We start from the raw sequence: 22,626 nt of genomic DNA on the forward strand, positions 1-22,626 counted from the left end.
TCATCAGTCCAAGCCCCTGCTCCAGCAGGGCACCCACAGCCTGCCTGGCCTTGGCAGTGATCCCAGGTTGGTCTTGGCTCTCTGCTTCTCCCTAGGTGGGGCACCTGCATGCTGGCTGTGCCAAAGATGTTACAGTCACCTTGCAGTCAGCAGTGGAGGTCACCTTCCAGAGGCACCCTGTGAGGTGTCTCCTGTCCAGGATCTGCTTCCAGCTGCCCCCAGAGGAGGTCCCTGACTGGGACGACCGCCTGGGCACCCTCAAGTGGGTGGATACCACCAGGGCCCCAGGTGCCAGCTGGCCTCTCAAGAAGAAGGTGAGAAGCACAGCAGCCAAAGCTCCCTGAGCTGCCCCAAGAGGAGCTGCTGCTGGCAGCAGATCTCCCTCTCTGCTGGCCAAGAGCTGCTCTTCCTCCTGGCACTGACTCCATCCCTGAGGGGAAGCAGCAGAGTGTGTGAGAGGGGAGGAGGCTGCTGGGGGCTCTGAGGGCTCAGCCAAGGTGGGGAAGTCTCTGACAAGAGAGGCTTTGGCCACAGGCAAAGCCTAAGCCAAGAGCTGAAGTGTTGCAGCCTGTGTTGGGTGGGAGCTCACAGTTTTGAACACATTTGCCCAGCCTGCTGCAGCTTGGAAGGGCCCTCTGGAGCTCAGCCAGTCCAAGCCCCTGCTCAAGCAGGGCACCCCCAGCAGCTTGCCCAGCAGCACAGGGGCCAGAGGGGGTGGGGAGCTGTGCAGAGAAGGAGATTGCACAACCCCTCTGGGCAGCCTGCTCCAGGCCTCCAGCACCCTCACACCAAAGCCTCTTCTCCTCCTGGCTGCCAGTTTGTGCCCATTGCCCCTTGGCTGTCCCTGGGCACCACTGAGCAGAGTCTGGCCCCAGCCCCTTGCCTCCCACCCCCTGCCCTCCACTTGAGCTGTTGGTCAGCACTGAGCAGGTCTCCATTCCCTGGAGGGCAGATCTCTCTCTCTGGTTCAGTGCCTTTGCACTCCCGAGGAGTTCAAGCCCCTGCTGCTTGCTTTGGGGTGCAGAGCAGCAGCAGCAGCACTCTGCTGTGTGTGCTGAGCAGCTCCCTGGCCCCTTGGGGCTGAGCTCTGAGCCTTGTCTGCACCAAGCAGGGCAGCAGAGCTGGCCAGGCCTCTGGAGAAGAGGGCTGATGCTTGGCCTCCACAGGCATCCAGGTCTTTCCCAACCCAACCCTCCTCTGCTGTTGGCTGTGGGCTCTCTGCTGGGGGGATCTCAGCAGCAGCTCCTGCTCTGCCTTTCCTGCTTGTCCAACACACTGCTCTTGGCTGCTGCCTCTGCCCCAGCTGCTGAGCCAGTGTCAGACCTGGGCCCCAAAGCTTCTTGCCCAGCAGAGGGACAGCACTCAGAGACTTCCCAAAGGAGTTGGTTCCCAGCCCCCAGTGCCCTTTCCCAGCCCCCAGCAGCGTGGCTGATGCCCCACAGGAGACTTCTCTCTGGGAAATCCTTGCTGCTAGGACAGGAAGGAAAAGGAGCTGCTGGAGCTGCTCCTTCTTGGGCTGCTCCAGCCCCAGAGCTCCAGGAGGGAAACTGACTCCTGCAGGAGAGGCTGCTGGGTTTCTAGGGGCCAGGAAAAGCAAGGTCAGGCCCTGGGAGCCAGGGGCAGTCCCCAGGGCTGTGTTTGCAGCGCTGGTGGCTTTGGCCAGCAGGTGACCCCCAGCCTCCAGCAGTAGGCTCTCCTGCTGCCCTCTCTGGGGGCTGAGGCCTGGGGATGGCCTTGGTGGCCCCTGGGTGTGGCTGCTGCTGGAGGCTCCCTGCTCAGCCTGGCTCTCTGGGCTCTGCTCAGTGACTCTTCCCTCTTCTCTTGGCAGGTGCTGGAGCCAGAGGCAGAGCCAGCTCACACTGTGCTGGAGGGCAGCAGCCGCGAGGTGCAGCTTCTCCTCAGCGCTGTTGTCACCGGCGCTGAGCTCCAGCTGCCCCCAGAGGAGCTGGGGAAGCCTTCCTCTGCCTCCAATTCAGAAGATAAGGCTCCTCAGGGTTGAGAGGCAGGATGATAGAAGGAATTAATTCATTTCATTCATCATAATTTCCCTGCCCCAAAGGTTAATAAACTTCTTTCTCATTTGTTTGGGCTCGGGGATCCGGTGGGGAATCCCTTCCCCAGCACCTTGGTAATGCTAACGATGTGAACACTGTAGAGAGAGGAAGGATTCCCTCTAGAGTGACTGCCCTCCTGGTAGCAAACTCAAAGCTGAAGGGAGAGAGGGTGGTGGTGAATGGTGCCACAGCCAGCTGGCAGCCAGGCACCAGTGGTGCCCCCCAGGGATCAGTGCTGGGCCCCATCCTCTTTAACATCTTCATTGATGATCTGGAGGAGGGGATTGAGTCAGGCATCAGCACATTTGCAGCTGATACCAAGCTGGGGGCAGATGTTGGTCAGTTAGAGGACAGAAGGGCTCTGCAGAGGGGCCTTGCCAGCTGGACAGATGGGCAGAGGCCAACAGGATGGCATTCAACAAGTCCAAGTGCCAGGGGCTGCACTTTGGCCACAGCAACCCCATGCAGAGCTACAGGCTGGGGTCAGAGTGGCTGAGAGCTGCCAAACAGAGAGGGACCTGGGGGTGCTGATTGACAGCCGCCTGAACGTGAGCCAGCAGTGTGCCCAGGTGGCCAAGAAGGCCAAGGGCATCCTGGCCTGCATCAGGAAGAGTGTGGCCAGCAGGAGCAGGGAAGTCATTGTGCCCTGGGCTCAGCACTGCTGAGGCCACACCTTGAGTCCTGTGTCCAGTTCTGGGCTCCTCAGGTTAGAAAGGACATTGAGAGACTTGAAGGTGTCCAGAGAAGGGCAACAAGGCTGGGGAGAGGCCTTGAGCACAGCCCTGTGAGGAGAGGCTGAGGGAGCTGGGGTTGCTTAGCCTGGAGAAGAGGAGGCTCAGGGGAGACCTTCTTGCTCTCTCCAACTCCCTGAAGGGAGGTTGTAGCCAGGTGGGGGTTGGTCTCTTCTGCCAGGCACCCAGCAGCAGAACAAGAGGACACAGTCTCAAGCTGTGCCAGGGGAGGTTTAGGCTGGAGGTGAGGAGAAAGTTCTTCCCAGAAAGAATAATTTGCCACTGGGCTGTGCTGCCCAGGGAGGTGGTGGTGTCCCCATCCCTGGAGGTGTTCAAGAGGGGATTGGATGTGGCACTTGGAGCCATGGTTTAGTTGTCAGGAGGTGTTGGGTGCCAGGTTGGACTTGATGATCTCAAAGGTATTTTCCAACCTCACTGATTGTATGATTCTATGATTTCCTCAGCAGGGCTGGCAGGTGGCAGGGCTTGGCACTGCCTTTGGGTGCAGCCCAGGCTCTGTCACCTTGCACAGAGAAATCCTTCCCACTGCAGCACCTTTGGCTCTTTCTCCCCTTTCAAGGCCTGCAGTGAGAGATGGAAAGGAAGGAAGTTACTCTGCTCCTGCCCTAGTCAGGAGCTCTAATGTCTGCACTCTTTTATAATTCAAAGTGATGCTGGTGATTATCTTGTATTCCCTTTCTCTGGGAGATACATTCCCTGCCTCTGCTGCTGGGTGAGGGGCCAAGGATCACAGCTCACAGGATGCTAGGGGTTGGAAGGGACCTCTGGAGATCTGCCAGTCCAAGCCCCCTGCCAGAGCAGGAGCAGAGAATCCAGCACAGGTCACACAGGAACACATCCAGACAGGGCTGGGAAGGCTCCAGAGAAGGAGACTCCACAACCTCTCTGGGCAGCCTGCTCCAGGCCTCTGGGACCCTCACAGTGAGGAAGTTCCTACTCATGTTGAGGTGGAACCTCCTGTGCTGCAGTTTCCATCCATTGCCTCTTGTCCTATCCCAGGGCACAACTGAGCAGAGCCTGTCCCTGTCCCTTCCTTCCTGACCCTCAGCTATTGATAGACATTGATCAGATCCCTCTCAGCCTTCTCCTCTGCAGACTAACCACCCCCAGGGCTCTCAGCCTCTCCTCCCCAGGCAGTGCTGCAGTCCCTTCAGCATCCTTGCAGCCCTCCCTCAGACTCTCTCCAGCAGATCCCTGTCCCTCCTGAGCTGGGCAGCCCAGAGCTGGATGCAATATTGCAGGTGAGGTCTCAGCAGGGCAGAGCAGAGGGGGAGGAGAACCTCCCTGGCTGTGCTGGCCACACTCCTCTGGATGCAGCCCAGGACCCCCTTGGCCTTCTTGGCCCCCAGGGCACATTGCTGTGCCATGCAGAGCTTGCTGCCCCCCAGCACTCCCAGCTCCTTCTCCTTGGGGCTGCTCTCCAGCAGATCCCCTCCCAGCCTGTGCTGCTGCAGTTGATTCTTCCTGCCCAGCTGCAGGACTCTGCTCTCATCCTTCTTGACCCTCCTTAGGTTCCTCTGTGCCCAGCTCTCAGCCTGCCCAAGTCTCTGCACACCACTGTGGTCCATGCTGGAACCTGCCAAGCAGATATTTGCCAGAGCAAAGAGGAAGCTGGGTGAAAGGGAAGTTGAGTTTTCCACTTCCTGATGCGCAGAGGGTGCTGCAGCACTCCCTGATGTAAGATGACTGCAAAGACTCCGTGTCACTGTGTGTCTGCAGGAAAGGAGGCTGGAGCCGGGGGGAGGTTGGTTTCTTCTCTCTGCTATCAGGTGATAAGACAAGAGGAAATGGCCTGGAACTGTGCCAGGGGAGGCTTAGGTTGGGGATGAGGAACAATGTCTTTGCTGCAAGAGTGGTCAGGGACTGGCACAGGCTGCCCAGGGTGGTGGTGGAGTCCCCAGCCCTGGAGGTGTTCAAGGAAGCTGTGTGGCCATGGCACTTGGGGACAGGGTTTGGTGGCCATGGTGGGGTTGGGTTGCTGACTGGACTGGGTGATCTTAGAGGCCTTTTCCAACCCAAACAGCTCTGTGGTTGTGTGACATTGTGGCCCAGGGGAGCAGGACAAAACTGCTGCAGGAAATTTGCTGCTGTGGGGCTCTCTCAGCCTTTTATCTCAGGAGATGCTTCTTGACTTGGGTAGTTTCAGCTGAGTGGATTGCACAGGATGGAAACAGAGCCTGCCTGCAGCGTTCAGGATGGGTTAATAAGCTCTAGACAAAAGCTTTCCCTCATGCAAAGCTCTTTGCCTTGCAGAGGCTGTGTCTGACAGTGAGACATTGCCATCTCTTGGGCAGGTGCAGCTTCAGCACAGCCTCTGCTGAATTCCTACACTAATCCAGATCTCTGAAGTGGAGCTGAGGAGTAGGGAAGGGTTGAGTCTGTCACTGTGTCCTGCTGCTGCTGCTGTGGCTTGGGGGGCTTCTGCAGCTCCCTAAGCAGCATTCCACTGGGAGGGAGCCACCCTGTAGGGCAGCAGGGCCACAAGGTTGCTGCATCCCCTGACCCTAGGCAGGGTCAGCATGTCCTGAGCCTACCTCTGAGGACTTCTGTAGGGCCCAGAGGTGGTCATGGGCAGGCACAAAGGTTCCCAAGGTGGCCTTGCATGTGTGTGTGTGTGTGCAGACACACAGCAGACCTGCTGCAGAAGTCAGGCTGGAAGTTGTCAGGCTGGAGGCTGTCAGGCTGTCAGGCTGGAGGCTGGAGGTTGGCAGGCTGGAGGATGTCAGGCTGGGGGCTGTCAGATTGGAGGTTGTCAGGCTGGAGGTTGATCTTCCACCTCAACATGAAGAGAAACTTCTTTGGTGTGAGGGTACTGGAGCAGGCTGCCCAGAGAGGTTGAGAAGTTTCCTCTGGAGACTTTCAAGCCTCACCTGGATGTATTTGTGAGTGACCTGCCCTGGGTGCCCCTGCTCTGGCAAGGAGCTTGGAGTGGATGATCTCTGGTGGTCCTTCCAACCACTACCACTCTGTGATGCCAGGATCCTCCTGGTTTCATTGATGCAGTTGGTACACACAGCATTAATCCTTGCAAGGGCAAAGTCTGACCCAGGCAGCCAGCACCAGAACAAGAGGACACAGTCTCAAGCTGTGCCAGGGGAGGTTAGGCTGAAGATGAGGAGAAAGTTCTTGCCAGAAAGAGGAATTGGGCACTGGGATGTGCTGCCCAGGGAGGTGGTGGAGTCCCCATCCCTGGAGGTGTTCAGAAAAGGCTTGGATGTGGCACTTGGAGCCATGGTTCAGTTGTCAGGAGGTGTTGGGTATTAGCTCATAGGTTGGACTTGGTGATCTCTGAGGTCTTTTCCAACCTTATTGATTCTGTGATTTAATTACATTTGGGACTATTGTCCTTTACCTCCTAGAACTGAGGCTTTTGAACACCAGGCTCAGAACTGACTTCCTTTCTTTATGACATCTTTTAAATGATATCTGCAACTTTCTGCAATCAGAAGGGTTCAGGGGATGAAGCTTAAGGAGTTCTAAATCCACTGAGTCTCATGCAAAACTGCAAGGGTTGGCAGTTCTGGTGTCTGAAGTGCTTCTTGCTGCTACAGCTGCCTCTGACAAAGGAGGTGCCCAGCCACAAGGTCCTGGTTTGAATTAAGTTTTGTCTTTCAGAAGGGAAGGTGCCAGGAGGATGGAGCCACAGAGGTCCTCTGTGAACTTATTTGATGGAAACTGATAACATTTGGCTTAATCCACAGCATTGGCTCAGAGGGTCCTAGAAAGTGTCACCTGCCCTTTGGTGATTAGGCTGCTGTGGGGTTAGTGATCCCAAACTGAGGGGCAGGGCAGGGCTGGGCACCAGAGGAGTGCCAGAGGCTCTCCATGAACCCCTCTGCCTTTCCTAAGGGAAGAGAAAGGGAAGAAGGGAGAGAGGCTGATGGGCTGGGGAAGAAACTAACCCAGCTGGGATGGGAAGAAGAACAATGCCATGGGATAGAGACACAGAGACACAAACCAAGATGGAAGCCAAGCCCTGAGGGCAAGGATGGCACCACTGGCACCACTGATGCTTCCCAGCACACTTAATATGATTATCCTCAGTCTCAGTTTTCTTCCCACAGTCTGCATATGATTCACATGAAGTATGCAGAATAAATGGGATCTCTTTATATGCACCTAAAGACCCTCTAATGATTTACTGCAGCACTGGCTGTGGAAGGTTGCTGCAGTCTGTAGCTGCAGTCTAAGCAAAGCAGTGTCACTTATCAAAAGGAACTAAGAAGTGCTCCTCTTTAACCCAGCAGTGTGCACCAGGAATGAAGAAGGAAGGGAAAAACAGAAAGAGAAACAATAATGAAAATAAAGAACTAAACCCAAACAAGCCCACAACAAACCAAACACCCAACCAGCACTTTCAAACACGGCTACTCAGCTTTTGGCTCCCAGTCTGCAGTTCCAAAGCTGCAGCAGTGGGCTGCGTGTTACAGCTGCTGAGCCCACACAAGTCTCAGTGCAGCCAATGGAAGTCAGGAGCTTTGAAAATCAGGGCCCTGAATCATGGGATCTAGTTTTAAACGTTCATTTCTATCATCCATGAGTCTCTCACTTGTCAGGTGCCTGCAATAACAGACATGCCATTTCATAAGTGTCCTTTGTTTCAACTAAGCCAATGGAAAACAGGAAACAAGTAGGAGAAAAGGTCCCAAGGATCCCAGTGCTGCTCTGTCACCAGCAGCAATGCTCTGTAGAGGCATCAAACACACTGCTGCTGGAAAAAATAAACCAGCCTAAAAGGACCCTTAGGTCTGAAGGAAGTACGAAAAAGTTGGTTTGGGCATTGATGGTTTCAGACCTCAATTATCTCTGTGAATTTACCAGCACTGCCTGAGCCCACTAAGGCTATGGAGAAATGGAAATATTGCCACTGTGGATGCCTGTGCTGGAAAGAAATATTTCCTACAACAATTCATGCTGGGGAGGGGAAAAAATCATCCTCTTCATTTCAAATGTACAGAACACCTAATCACATTCCCTTTGATATTGATAACTGCTATAAGATATGTTTCCATTGCATGCTGGTGGCTTTTTAATATCAGAGTTGTTAGAGCCGAAATAAACTGGCCTTCCAGCAAGCAAAACCAGCGTCAAACTCAAATGGGATTCCTTACAAAGGTCAGCACATTTACAGGAGAAAAGAGCTTGCCCAGATTGTGTCCCCTGAAGCAGCAGGAACGCAGCCCTTTGATCAAGCTCTTCCTTCTTGTATTGAAACAATTATGTTAATGTCATTGCTGTAGAGCCATATGGATCCTTAAAACGAGCCCAGGTAACATCCTTTCTCCTGATTCCAAGGTAACTTTCTGCCTTTAATTATAAGTCAATTAATATTAAGTAATTTGACTGATTAATTTCAATTAAACCTGTTGAAAATTGATTTTCCTTCAGCAAGTGAAGATGAGGCTCGAGTGCGATCGTCAGGAAGAGAGGAACGGGGAGGGGAGAGACAAACCCGGACTTCACACCCAGGCGAGAAGATGTCTGAAGAAGGGAAAGGGGAAAGGCATGGCAGCCTCAGAGAGCCTCGGCACTGCGCGGAGGAGGCGGCATCGACCGCGCAGCTCCGTGCCCGGGCCGAAGGCGAGAGCTGGGCCCGGCCTGCCCGGGGGCACCGGGGCAGGAAAAGTTCGCTCGGGCGGCGGCGGCGGGGGCAGGAGCCAGCGGGCGGACCGCGCTTGTGGGGATGTGGGGTGTGCGTGTGCGGGGCTGTGTGTGTGTGTGCGCGAATCTCCTCCCAACACCCTGCTCCCCCCACCCACCCCCCACCCCTCCCCGCAGCGATTCCTGCCTCCCGCAGGTCCCCCGAGGCACAGCTCGGGCTCGCCGCCGCAGCCGCGCAGCCCCCGCGCAGCCCCGCACCCCGGGCCGGTTGCAGCAGCTTCAGTGGCATCTCCCTGCCCGCGGACACGCACGCACATGCACACACGGATCCCAAACCGGAACCGCAAAGCGTCCCCGGGCTCAGCCCCGAGCCCCGGCCCCGCAGCCGCCCTGCCCTGTTCGGGGGTGGCTCAGCACCCCGGGCTGTCCCCTTCCATCCCGACCGCCTCCCTCCATCCCGGCTCGGGCTCGCCCCGCACGCCGAGAGCATCAAAGGAGTTACCAGTTCACGGCCGCTGTTCTGCAGCCGCAGCAGAAACTGGAATTCCCTGGATTCGCCTTCTCCGGCTCGCTCCCAGCCGCTGCGAGCTGGAGGTTTCCCAATCGTGCCCCGGACACTTCCCAATTAGATCCATTTTTCCCTATTTTTCTCCCCTTTCCTCGGATCGGGGCGAGGGGAGCGGGGAGCTGGAAATCCCCTTCCGGAATTCAGCCTCATCCGTGCCGAGCCACCTCCATTTAAATCCGACCATCAGGCAAGCAATAGAAATGATCAAACGCTCCTTCTCTCCGTCCGCAAGCAGATGATCCTACTAATCCAATAGATCTCCCCCGAGCCGAAATTGCCCTCCAGGCGAATCCCTTTCGCTTGATGTCCGGCGGGTGATCTCGGCGCCGCGACGGTGCCCCGAGGGGTGCGTGTGTGTGTGCGTGAGTGTGTGTGGGGAGGGGGGGATGGAGGGTGGTCATCTGTTTTGGCTCCTGGATGCACGGCTCGCTCAAACCGCCGAGAACCCTGCTGCTGGATGAAGAATGGTACAAAGATAGCCCCAGTGGCAGCGCGGCGAACAGCGCGGCCAGCCCCGGCCCCGTTCCGCACCGCCCCGGCCCAGCTCCGCACCGCCCCGGCCCCCGCTCCGCACCGCCCCGTTCCCCACCAGACCCTGCCTCCGGGGAGAAAGCCACGGCAGAAAAGTAGGTTTGGGGGTGCCCCTGGGGTGGCTCCTTACAGCCGCAGGAAGCCCATGCACCCTTGTGTAGAGAGTGGGGGTGTAAAGTGTTGCCAATGGGGGATCAAAAGGCTGCAGACACACCTGCATGCTTATTAAATGATACCTGTGTGCAACACTCGATTCTTTCACACAGGTATAATTAAGTAAGAAACCATGATCTTACTTACTAGACTGTCACTGTCTGCACACAAGATATGTGACTCTTACTTTTTTTCCCCCATGCAGCTTCTTGAAATCTTCAGATTATTTTCACTTGCCTGCTTTCTGGTTTTAATTGAGGAAAAAAACCTATTCTCAGACCCTGGCCTTCATGTTTTCCAGGAGCACAGCAGAGAATGAAAGTTGATGGCTCAGGGTATGTGGGGAGAAAGAAGGCCACATCAGAAAGGAAAGGAAAATAGTCCTCTGAATTCTGAAAGGTCTATGCATTTAAGAAGAGCCACAACCAGACACTAAAAGATGATAAGCATCCTAAGTTAGAGCCCTTGCAGAGGGCTCAGTAACATCTCCTGTTCCTTTAGGAGACACTTCCCTTCACACTGTGTTCAAATCTGTATTTTGTTGTGTTAATATTTTAAAGGGAGGTGGATATTGACACTAACCAAGCAGAGAACACCCACTCCTGTTTCCAGGCCCAGAGCCTCAGGCAAGGTCTGCAGGTTCCCAGTAATTTGCTAAGCTTTTACACCCCTCACCTGACAGCACATCCCAGTGGAGCCAAGGCTAGTCCCAGCCACACCGGGCAGGATATTTACACGTCCCGCAGTCCCACTGAGGATCTCTATCTACATGTCCATGGCAGGAGTGACAGGGCACAGCAGCAGTTTATCCTGTGACATTTATGTCTGCTGCAATAACAGTGGCCTGGGCAGATTTTTCACCTGCTAAATATCAATAATTATGATAGCCTATGGTCAATTTTCCAAGTCCAGCATCCTTCAGTACTGTGAAATTTAACTCTCTCACTGCTACTGAAAGCATATGGCTCTCAGGTAGATGGGAAGCAAAGTCAGAACACACTCTGCTGACAGAGCAATCCTGTGCATATGGCTCTCAGGGAGATGGGAAGCAAAGTCAGAACACACTCTGCTGACAGAGCAATCCTCTGCATATGGCTCTCAGGGAGATGGGAAGCAAAGTCAGAACACACTCTGCTGACAGAGCAATCCTGTGCATATGGCTCTCAGGGAGATGGGAAGCAAAGTCAGAACACACTCTGCTGACAGAGCAATCCTCTGCATATGGCTCTCAGGGAGATGGGAAGCAAAGTCAGAACACACTCTGCTGACAGAGCAATCCTGTGCATATGGCTCTCAGGGAGATGGGAAGCAAAGTCAGAACACACTCTGCTGACAGAGCAATCCTGTGCATGTTGTTATGTTATTCTCAGGGGAACACTAGAGGGGAAAAAAGGGTTTCAAAACGAGAAAGAAATATCAATCACTTGTGACCAGATCAACCAACAGCCTCAAAACTATCACCAAAGAGGGTGGTACCAGCTGAGCTGTTCTGCCATTCTCCATCCACATAACACCCTGGAGCAGTTTCACCTTTGGGCTGGTTTTTACTCTGAACAAAGACATAACCACAGGATCACAGGATGTTAGGGGTTGGAATGGACCTCCGAAGGTCATCAAGTTCAACACCCCCCCCGCCAGAGCAGGACACAGAATCTAACACAGGTTGCACAGGAACACATCCAGAGGGGTTTTGAAAGTCTCCAGAGCAGGAGACTCCACAACCTCTCCAGTGCTCTGTGCCCCAGTGGTGACAGCTAATAACTTACTATCACTAGGTGAGCCATGGAAATCCTGGTGTGTACAGTTTTCTTCTCACTCCTTCAAGGATACATGCACCTCACCCAGGTTCCCAAGGCACCATGCCAAAACCCCTTTGGAGTGCTCCAAGAATCATTTCAACAGATTGCTTCCTGCTAACTAGGTGAAAAAAAAATCTACCCATTTAGTCCTTCACCTTTTGGGGTTTTTTTTGGGGGGTGGAGAGGGGATTTGGAGGGGGCAGGGCTGGGTGGGAGCTGATAATTTCCATCCAATTTGCTCCAATCCCACCTTTGGCCACCAAGCCTCCACCTGATGGTAACCCATCTTCACTTGTGCAGAAATGGCACAAAGCTGTGGTTGGAGCACATGAAGTTTTTCCTTACCTCTCTCTCACAGCAGTGATCTGTGAAATCAGTTCATACACAACATCATTTTTGTTCTGGCCTGTCCCCAAGGCTGAGATCCCTTTCCCTAACTTTCCTATTGTCTCTCACTCTCCTGCCTTCCCTTATGCTTCAACATTTCTCCTCACTTCTTCCGTCCAGGGACCTCAGAGGAACATCTATTCATCCAAACTGTTGCTGGGGAAAGAACAGTACTGGCTTGTGGGTTGGGCAACAAGATTTGCCTTCAGCACCAGAAAGGATTGTGCAGGTTTAGAAAGGGATGTAGAGTTGGGAGAACAAAGTACAAGACTTCTCTCTCTACCGAGATGTGATAGTAACAGCTGTGCCTGAACATAAATGTGGTAATAATGCTGCCCAAGGCCTGCTGCTACTGTATCACTAGTAGAGTTTCTGACACTGATGCAGCCTGCATCCAGTATGGCCTAGCTTTGAAGACCTCAGTGGCCTATACACACATTTATTTGTGCATAAGCACACACACATATATAGCTACAAAGTGTTTGGACTCATGTGAATGAAGAGGAAAACAGTTTCAGATTATTAGGATGTCACTCAATATGTTTTGGCATGCTGCAGATCAAGAAGTTACACTTGTATTGAAATCTAAGACATGCAAAACTGGTTTAAAGGATGCCATTAGTTACTGTTTAGTTTGGCTGAGTCTTGAGAGGGATGTGCTATCTGCATTTATTAAAGTAATGCAAAGAAAGATCAATTTCCATGGACAGAAAAGCCATGGAAATGTCAAAGGCCAGCAGTTGGCAATACCATTACATTGAACTCTGCTCCATTTGCTCTGTTTCAGGAATATAAAACCCTACCTATAATCCTTACCTAAGCACTTAACTTCTAAAAAGAGCAAAACATACAATCAAAAGCTGGAAGGAAAGAGGCTACCAATCAGCAATCCAAGCTAAATACTCAGCTGAGGTATAGAAACTATGTACCTGAATCATTAAAGAAAGGTTTTTATGTGACACAAGTTTCATGAGCTATTGAAAGATATAACTTAAGATAGCAAAATGCTTTCCTTTGGAGTACAGATTTACCTGACCAGCAGATCCAAGCAGATGAGGCCCTCCACAGGCAAATAGAAGCGGCTTCCAGGTCACAAGCCCTGGTCCTCATGGGTGATTTCAACCACCCAGACATCTGCTGGAGGGACAGCACAGCAAGGCACCAGCAATCCAGGATGTTCCTGGACTGCATAGAAGATGACTTCCTCCTCCAAATGGTAGAGGAACCAACAAGAAATGGTGCTGTGCTGGACCTTGTTCTCACCAACAGGGAAGGGCTGGTAAGCAATGTGAGGCTCAGAGACAGCCTTGGCTGCAGTGACCATGAAGCAGTTGAATTGAATCTCCTCAGGGCAATCAGGAGGAAGTATTCCAAGCTTAGACCCTAGGCTTTAGGCGTGCAGACTTTGATGGCTTCAGGGATCTGCTAGCCAAAGTGTCCTGGGACAAAGCCCTGGAGGGAAGAGGGACCCAGGACAGCTGGTCAGTATTCAAGGACCACCTCCTCTGTGTCCAGGAGCTCTGTGTACCAACAAAGAGAAAAGCAGGTAAGAATGCTAGGAGGCCTGCCTGGATGGGCAAGGAGCTACTGGACACACTATTACTTAAAAGGAAACTCTACAGGAAGTGGAGAGAAGGACAGCTAGAACAGGGGGGAGATAAGGAAGCTGCCCCAGCAGCAAGAGTCCTGGTTAGGAAAGCCAAAGCAGAGTTTGAGTTGAATCTAGCCAGGGAGATTAAAGGGAACACTAAGAACTTCTACAGGCATATGAATGGGAAGAAGAAGCCTAGGGAAGGTGTGGGCCCCCTCAGAAAGGAAACTGGTGACATGGCCACAAGTGATGAGGAAAAGGCTGAGGTACTTAATAACTTCTTTACCTCAGTCTTCACTGCAAGGGCCTCCAGTCACACTCCTGATGTTATGGAAGACAATGCCAGGGACGGGAAGGAAGAACTGCCCATGGGAAGTGAAGAGCAGGTTGGTGATCACCTGAAGAACCTGGAAGTGTTCAAGTCCATGGGACCCCACGGGATACACCCACAGGTGCTGAGAGAACTGGCAGAGGAGGTTGCTAAACCCCTCTCTATTCTATTTCAAAAGTCATGGCAGTCTGGGGCAGTCCCCACAGACTGGAAAAGAGGAAACATTGCTCCCATCTTCAAACAGGGTAAGAAGGAGGAACCAGGGAACTCCAGGCCAGTCAGTCTCACCTCTGTGCCCGGAAAGATCATGGAGCAGATCCTCCTGGAGGCACTACTGGCTCAGAAGAATAGTGAAGAGGTGATTGGGAACAGTCAGCATGGCTTTGCCAAGGGCAAATCCTGCCTGACCAACCTGGTGGCCTTCTATGAGCAGGTGACAAAATTAATAGCTGAGGGGAGAGCAGCTGCTGTCATTTACCTGGAGCTGAGCACAGCCTTCGACACTGTCCCACACCACATCCTGGTCTCCAGGCTGGTGACACATGGGTGTGATGGGTGACCACTAGATGGATAAGGAACTGGCTTGATGGCTACACCCAAAGAGTGGCTGGCAATGGCTCCATGTCCCAGTGGAGGCCAGGGACAAGTGGAGTTCCTCAGGGATCAGTACTGGGACCAGGCTTGTTCAACATCTTTGTGGGTGGCATGGACAGTGGCATTGAGTGCACCCTCAGCAAGTTTGCTGATGACACCAAGCTGTGTGGTGCAGCAGACAGCTGGAGGGAAGGGAGGCCATCCAGAGGGACCTTGACAGGCTGGAGAGGTGGGCACAAGCCAACCTCAGGAGGTTCAACAAGACCAAGGGCAGGGTCCTGCAGCTGGGTCGAGGCAATCCCAGGCACAAATCCAGGCTGGGCAGGGACTGGCTGGAAAGCAGCCCTGAAGAGAGAGCCTTGGGGGTGCTGGTGGACAAAAAGCTCAACATGAGCTCTCAGTGTGCACTTGCAGCCCGCAAAGCCAATCAGATCCTGGGCTGCATCAGAAGAAGTGTGGCCAGCAGAGCAAGGGAGGTGATCCTCCCCCTCTGCTCAGCTCTGGGGAGACCCCCACCTGGAGTTCTGCCTCCAGTTCTGGAGCACCTATTACAAGAGGGATCTGGAGGTGCTGGAAGGTGTCCAGAGAAGGGCCACAAGGATGAGCAGAGGGCTGGAGCACCTCTCCTGTGAGGACAGACTGAGGGAGTTGGGGCTGTTCAGGCTGGAGAAGAGAAGGCTCCGAGGTGACCTCATTGTGGCCTTCCAGTATCTGAAGAGGGCCTACAGGAAGGCTGGGGAAGGACTTCTCAGGATCTCAGGTAGTGATAGGACTAGGGGGAAGGGGATGAAGCTGGAGGTGGGGAGATTCAGGCTGGATGTGAGGAGGAAGTTCTTCCCCATGAGAGTGGTGAAACCCTGGAATGGGTTGTCCAGGGAGGTGGTCGAGGCCCCATCCCTGGAGGTGTTTAAGCCCAGGCTGGATGAGGCTCTGGGCAGGCTGATCTAGTGTGAGGTGTCCCTGCCCATGGCAGGGGGGTTGGAACTAGCTGATCCTTGTGGTCCCTTCCAACCCTGACTGATACTGTGATACTATTCCTGACAATTTATCAATTGCTTTTCTCACTTTTGTGTAACTGTGGTTAAAATCTAACATGAAAGTCTTCTTCACAGATTCTTTGTGGACCTCACAGTCTACAGTTAGGACTCATAATTTAAAGCCTTTATCTAGTACTTCATTCATGTATAAAACAACAACAACAACAAGAACAGTGTAACTCCAATACACATAAACATGGATTTGTTCATTAGCAATGCTCCTTCTCTAACTACTGTTAGAGCACCTTAGGGAATTAAATACTTAATTCTAAGCATTTGAGAGGGACAGATTCTCAGCTGTGTTGTCTGAACTTGCTGAAAACAAAGCACATAGAACAGAATAAAGCAGGTTGGAAGAGACCTTTAAGATCATCATGTCCAACCTACCATCCAACACCACCTAATCAACTAAACCATGCAACCAAGCACCCCATCCAGTCTCCTCCTCCTAAACACCTCCAATGATGGTGACTTCACCACCTCCCAAATTGCCTCATGTCTGATATGAAGTGGTCAACCCACTAAATAAATATTATAAATGCAAGAGGAAAATCTGATCTCCAGAAACCCTCACACTGCTCTCCCAGGGAACTTCATCAAGATTTTATCTTCATCCTTTCCTCACAATTTACCCATAATATTTAACTTCTTAGCTGCTGTTTGGCTACACTTGCACAAGTGATAATGAAACAGCTTGTGATAGTCAGTGGCTAAAGACAATTGTGTTTGGATAGTTTCAATCTATTTTGGGGAAAAAAGAAATCTCTACATTTGCAATGCATTAAAGCAACAAAATAACCTGATATTCATATTCTAGGTTACATGACCTGCCTTAACAGATGACATCATGGCCTGGAAAGGATTTTACCTGGTACAGGTCAGCACAAATGATTTGCTGCAATTAAACTAACCTGAGCATGGTGTTCAGCATACAAATGTCTTAAGAGAGTCTGACAGTGGTATGAAATGGGGGCAAACAGTGCCAGGATTCCTTGTGTCACCTTCTCTTTGTGTTTGGGGCCTCTGAGAAAACGGTGAGTGAAAAGTATTTGAGAAGAGATCTACAAAATGCTGTTCACCACATCAATGTCAGTATAAATTGTATTTGATTTATAAAGGCATTTTGCTAGCAGGAATACTCAGGGAGGTCATTCTGACTAAATAGCATCCAAAAGAAGATTTCTGCATTTCAAGCTTTAGATCATTGTGTAGTGGTGAGACATGATTGCATACAGCTTCCAATTTCATCCTTCTTTTGGGGCAGTTCTCAGGGAAAAACAAACCCAAACAACATCCAAACCAGCAATCATTTATCCTTAAGCACAATTTGCTGCCTAGTTCATACATATACAAAATAATTCAAGGAGGCACACAATATGCATGTGACAGGTTCCCAAAGGACACCAGTGCAGGTTCATATTGTTTGCATTTGCAGGCATAAATTCATCGGTGACTCTCATGCTAGATGACTTGAAAAACTCTGCAATAATAACTGCTATAGAGAGCATTCACTTATTCAGTGCTTTAGCTGCATTTTCTTCTTGTGTTATTTCCTGCAATACCTACAGGATCTTGTTATTTAGAGATGCTGTCACTACTGTCCCCATACAACAGCATCACTACTGGAAATACCAAGAAAATGCTGATTTGCAGGGTTTTCTCCACAGAACAGATTGTAACAGCCTACAGAAACTCTCAATAAAATAGGACTGACCTAACTATGCCCTGGAGAGCAATGGTTAAATAATAATATACATACATAATGTCATTATTATACTGACTTATACAGATGTGATATTACCTAGGCTAGATGTGACAAGAAAAAACAAGACAGCTGTTAATGAAAGGGGAAAGTAGCCATATCACTTCTGCAATCAGGCAAAGATCTTAAATCAACATTGAACAACATGTATACATGATTGTCAGTCTCACAGCTGCCTTCTCAAACACCCCTGAAGCAAGCATTTCATAAATAAAAGAGCAAAACAGCTTCCAGATCAAACTTCTTGCTCTTCACAGCAGATTTGATTTGACAGGGACAGAACAAATAAAAACAATTACAAAAGCTTACTCTAAACAAAGCCTTCTCTATACAACCTCTTGTCACCCAAACCTGTCAAGTCAAGGCCAGGTTTGGATGTGGCTCTGAGCGACCTGATCTAGTGGGAGGTGCCCCTGCCCATGGCAGGGAGGTTGGAACTAGATGATCCTTGAGGTCCCTTCCAACCCTAACAATTCTATGACCTTGTTATTAGTTCTTTAGGAAGCCATGGGACACCAGCAGTGAATGGTAGGTTAAAGTCATGCATGAGTTGCACTGCTGCTGAAGGAGGATTCAAACATAATCTGGCCTGCACTGGAAACTTTTCAAGTTATCTGCCTCTCCAAGCTGCAAGACAGGCAGCAATGCACTCCTGTACTATGACTTGGTATACAGAGGTGCTGTATTTGTAATAGAATTCTTGAGGGCACATAACCCCCACATAAAATCAGGTTAAAGGCATTCTGAGCAGTCATTGCAGCAATCAACATATGGTTTTCAAACAGGTTTTTGACTAATAAAATGGAGGCTCTTGGCTCCTACTGAAAGAAATATCTCTAGTGGGACAGGATCAGCTTTGGTATATTGCTTTTTTTCTGTGAAACATCTGGATCATTTTTCTACTGATTCCTAGTCCAAACTTCTCTCTTTCAGCTCTGTAGTGATGGAATGACCAGACAGAAAATCTGCTTTTGCTCAGGTTATGCCCCAATGTCTTCACCAAGTCCCTAACCCATCTACAACGTGGGTTTTTAAAGGTGATGTTTGGTTCAACAGAAGAAAATACAAAACTATTAAGGAAGCTATAATGGAAGATACAAACCCTTAGTATCCTTCAGATTTAGTATGTCATAGAACCATAGAATTGTTAGGCTTGGAAGGGACCTCAAGGATCATCCAGTTCCAAACCCCCCACCATGGGCAGGGACACCTCACACTAGATCAGGTTGCCCAGAGCCACATCCATCTTAAAAGCCTCTAGGGATGAGGCTTCTACCACCTCCCTGGGCAACCTGTCCCAGTGTCTCACCACCCTCATGGTGAAAAACTTCTTCCTAACAATCAATCTGAATCTACCCATTCCTATTTTTCTCCCATTCCTCCTAGTCCTATCACTACCTGACACCCTAAAAAGTCCCTCACCAGCTTTCTTGTAGGCCCCCTTAAGATACTATCAATTTAGAAGATACTATTTGATTGCTCCAATGATATCATTGTGTAAGGCATGCAAAATGAGCTGAAGACAGAGTGATGGTAAAACATCAGGCAGGGGCTAAAAAGCAGGATTTTCCTGTGCTTCTTTCTTGGGGAAATGTAAATGGCTCAGAGCTTATATACCAAACTTGTACCTCATGTCCTATCACATGTTATTATGTGCACCAGATACAGCTTTATGTGCTGCATCAATCTCTTAAATAGACTCAGCTCCTCAAGTTATGCAATGTACCACAAATAAGACACCAGCTTCTTCTGATTTCATGAAAGCCAGTGCTCTTAAGGCAATAAAATCTAATACAGGGTGAAACAGGCAGATCAAGTGAAACTTATCAGCTAAATAATACCTTTAGTTCAAGTGCACCACAAGAAGCAAAACCTTTACAATCCTTGGACATTCTACCTTAATCCATTGGTATCTGGGATATCCAAGATACTGAATGGAACACACCAGCTTACAAGAAAACAGAGAAATCCAAGCCTGTGAGGAAGGGCAATGAATGTCTGTTCCTGGCAGTGTGATGTTAGGATGGAACTAAGCTAACTGCTAAATACAGAGAAGGAATCAAGAAGAGGAGAGCTTCTGATGTGAACAGGAAGACAGACACAAAATAACTGTTACACCTTATGACAGGAATCTGAAAACCATTGCACAGCCTCTGAATTCTGTGCTGACTGCAGGAGCTGGGCACAGATACCCTTCCACAACGTTTCCCAAGCACCAAGGCCCTGTGCATTAAGCAAGCAAGGATGCCCCACTGGCTGCCTCAAGTGTGCTGGCTGGGCAAAGTCCACCTTTCTCTGACCAACTAGGAAATCAAATCCATACAGAATAAATATTCCCTGTCTCCTAGCTCTGAATCCACCTCGCAAGGCAGAACGGATGATGGCAGAGCCATGGCAGTCCATAGAAATGCTTCAGGAAAGCTTCCACTCAGCATCTCCAGGACTTTATTTTAACCTTTAGTGCAAAAGAAAACTGATCTTCTCCTTTGCAAGGCTCTGGGTGCCACTGACAGCTGAGATGATTTATTTACAGGAGCCATCAGAAACTCCAGCCTGGGCTTCTCAATGGTTCATTTTTATTCAAGCACACAAAGGAAAATGGATTGCACATTAGGCTCTCCTGCTGGCTTAAATCATGAAATAATTGCCTTGAAATTGATCATGACCTTGCCTTGTGCTTCTCTAAATACCTCTGAAATACTCTTCTAAAGTCAGCCAGCTCAAAACAACCTATTCTCCCAACTAAAAGGAGCCTAATATTAGTAACAAGCTTTCCTTTTCACTAACAGCCAAAACGTTGCCACTCCCAATCTGAGAATGTCTGCAGATGAAACCATCCAGCAACATTTAAGCACTGGATATCAAGTGGAGACTTGACAGGGATTCCCATCAAGTCTTCCTGGCTAGGTACAAAGGAGACCTTTGAAAGAAATTGGGTGATCAATTTCTCTGGTCTAGAGGGGCTTCATATTGTACCCTAATGTATTCCTTTAACACATCATTGAGATGCTTCTCCTATAGCATCAGTCATCACTAATGGCCTAAGACCTCTCCTATCTTCCACACAGCATTCATCAGAACTGGCTCTTCTCAACATTTCTGTCCCTTTTCTGACCAAGTTACTGATTGCCCTCTGATGTCATTATCATCAAAACATGACAGCAACAGACTTAGCTGTTGAAAAAGAAGATTAGAATCTTGAAAGCAGAATTCTGTTCCTTGTCTTTGGTTTCAGCGAGGAGCTGTGCAAAGCTGCTTCCAGATTGCAGAGTTCCTCACCTCTCAATCTGTGTTTCTGGGGTAGCAAGCAGCTGCTCAGAAACTCCACCAGTGCAACTGGCTTGCAGCAACCTTTCCCTTGGCATCCAAATGCAAGAAACCTCACTTTTAATGCACTACATGTGCAAACTCATCATTGCTTCACTCTGGAGAAGTATAAATGGCTTGCACTGCCAGTAACACAGGTCTCTTAAGGAAGGGAACAGAGGCACTTAGGTAGGTCTCTACTTCCTCCTTCCAGAGCATGAGGACCAGCAGAAGAGGCTTTCCCAGGAGTGCCTTTGCATATCCACAGGATGGCTCCCAGAAAGCTGCCAGAATAAATTACCTTCTGCCGCTTCCAAACCTTTCCCTGGTACAGGCTGCAGTTTTAGCACAAGAAGTCTACAACCTGTTTCTGACAGGAGTGATACAAAACTGAAAGAAGAGCTTCCTAAGTTCTCACTTCACCCTTGCTGCTATGTCCCAGAGGAGGACACAGCCATTCTTCAGCCACATTTGCCAAGCAAAATGTACTTTGTATTGCCAGTGCCTGTCCTACGCTTCAAACCAAAGAGTAATGCCACCCTTCTGGTATAAGTGACACAACACAGAGGAGCTGGTCGTTATAAATCACAATGTCCTGATAAAAAGAAAAGGAACATTTCTGTGGCACACACAATTCACAGCACATTTATATTGGCATTTTTCAAGAGCTGAAAAGGTGTATGGACAGAGGGTGAGGAAGGATAAGTGACATAGAGAACTGCGTGATGCACTCCCAGGATGTCTGTTCTGAGTGCAGACAATTTCTGAAAGCATTTTAAAGCTCATGGTTACTTCAAGTTCACACTGAAACCTTCAGATCTTTCCCCTCTTCCTTGCTGGTCTTTGTGTCCTCCTTCCTGATTTCATGCCATTTCTAAGCTAGTTACAAACTTTCTTGGGCTTCTTGTTACTATTCAGGAATTACATGTACTAATTATGCAATACATTAGTGTAGTAAGCAATAATAATTGACATCAAGTTTCCAACTGGTGTGATTGTTGACATGAAATATGCTGCAGAACACAGCAATCATAGAATGGTTTTGGTTGGAAAAGATCATCAAGTCCAGCCATCGACGTAACACCACCATGGCCACTAAATCACATCCTGAAGTGCCATGTCCACACATTTCTTGAGCACCTCCAGGGACAGGGACTCCACCACCTAACCTGTTCCAATGCCTGACCACTTTTGCCATACAGAAAGTTTTCCTAATATCCAATCTAAATGTCCCCTGGCACAGTTTCAGGGCATTTCGTCTCATCATCTCACCTGATACTAGAGAGAAAGAGTGGTTGTAGAGAGCAACGAGGTCCCCCCTCAGCCTCCTCTTGTCCAGACTAAACAATTCCAGTTCCCTCAGCCATTCCTCACAAGACTTGTGATCTGGACCCCTCACCACCTTGGTTTCCCTTCTCTGGACACACTCCAGCAATTCAATGGCCTTGTAGTCGGGCACCCACAACAGAGCACAGTATTTGGATGTGTGGCCTCACCTCTCTAGACAGTAAAAAGAGCTGATTCTGGTTTAGGTTTTTAGCAGGACTTCATCAGCATGACAGGAAAAGTTTCTATGAGCATACCAACTTTGATGTCTGAAGAACCTTTATTTCCAAACAATTGTTTTATTTCATTTCTCCTGTGCCATTTTTGATGGCTTTGTTGTCATTAGTACTTCAGATAAAATGTCATAATTGAGATTCTTAACTTTGCCAACCCTTGGAAGGCCACTTCAGTCATCAACCTCACCATGACTTTCCTGAGAGTACCATGGAAGGGGAGCATTAAAGAAGGTGGGAAAATCTATTGGCCATTGGAATGGGCTGCCCAGGGAGGCGGTGGAGCCACCGTCACAGGAGGTGTTTAGGAAGAGCCTGGGTGGGGTGCTTGGTGCCAGGGTTTAGTTGATTAGATGGTGTTGGATGATAGGTTGGACTTGATGATCTCAAAGGTCTCTTCCAACCTGGTTAATGCTATTCTACTCTGAAATCAGTACACTGTGGTTTCCAAAATAGGAATGGTGTCACTGAGGCCTTGCACCACATGGCATGTTTCTCCAAAGCTCCATCACACCATCTCTCTTTTGGAAGGAAATTTAGCAGCTGGTGTACTGCTCCTGCTGTTCAAGCCAGCCCTGACAGTCTCAGACAGTTTGTCACT

General features: G+C 50.0%; 1 long non-coding RNA gene across 1 annotated transcript; it reads left to right on the forward strand.

The window, feature by feature from the left end:
- Positions 1 to 39: 39 nt before the first annotated feature.
- Positions 40 to 2,082, forward strand: LOC137457705 (uncharacterized). The gene is made up of 2 exons (XR_010991389.1): positions 40 to 314; positions 1,829 to 2,082. It is a non-coding gene; the product is annotated as an uncharacterized lncRNA (long non-coding RNA).
- The last annotated feature ends 20,544 nt before the right edge of the window (positions 2,083 to 22,626 follow it).

This window comes from Melanerpes formicivorus, unplaced genomic scaffold (assembly GCF_026170545.1).
Source record: "Melanerpes formicivorus ecotype bairdi unplaced genomic scaffold, bMelFor1.0.p_v2 SCAF_193, whole genome shotgun sequence".
NCBI classification, from domain to species: Eukaryota; Metazoa; Chordata; class Aves; order Piciformes; family Picidae; genus Melanerpes; species Melanerpes formicivorus.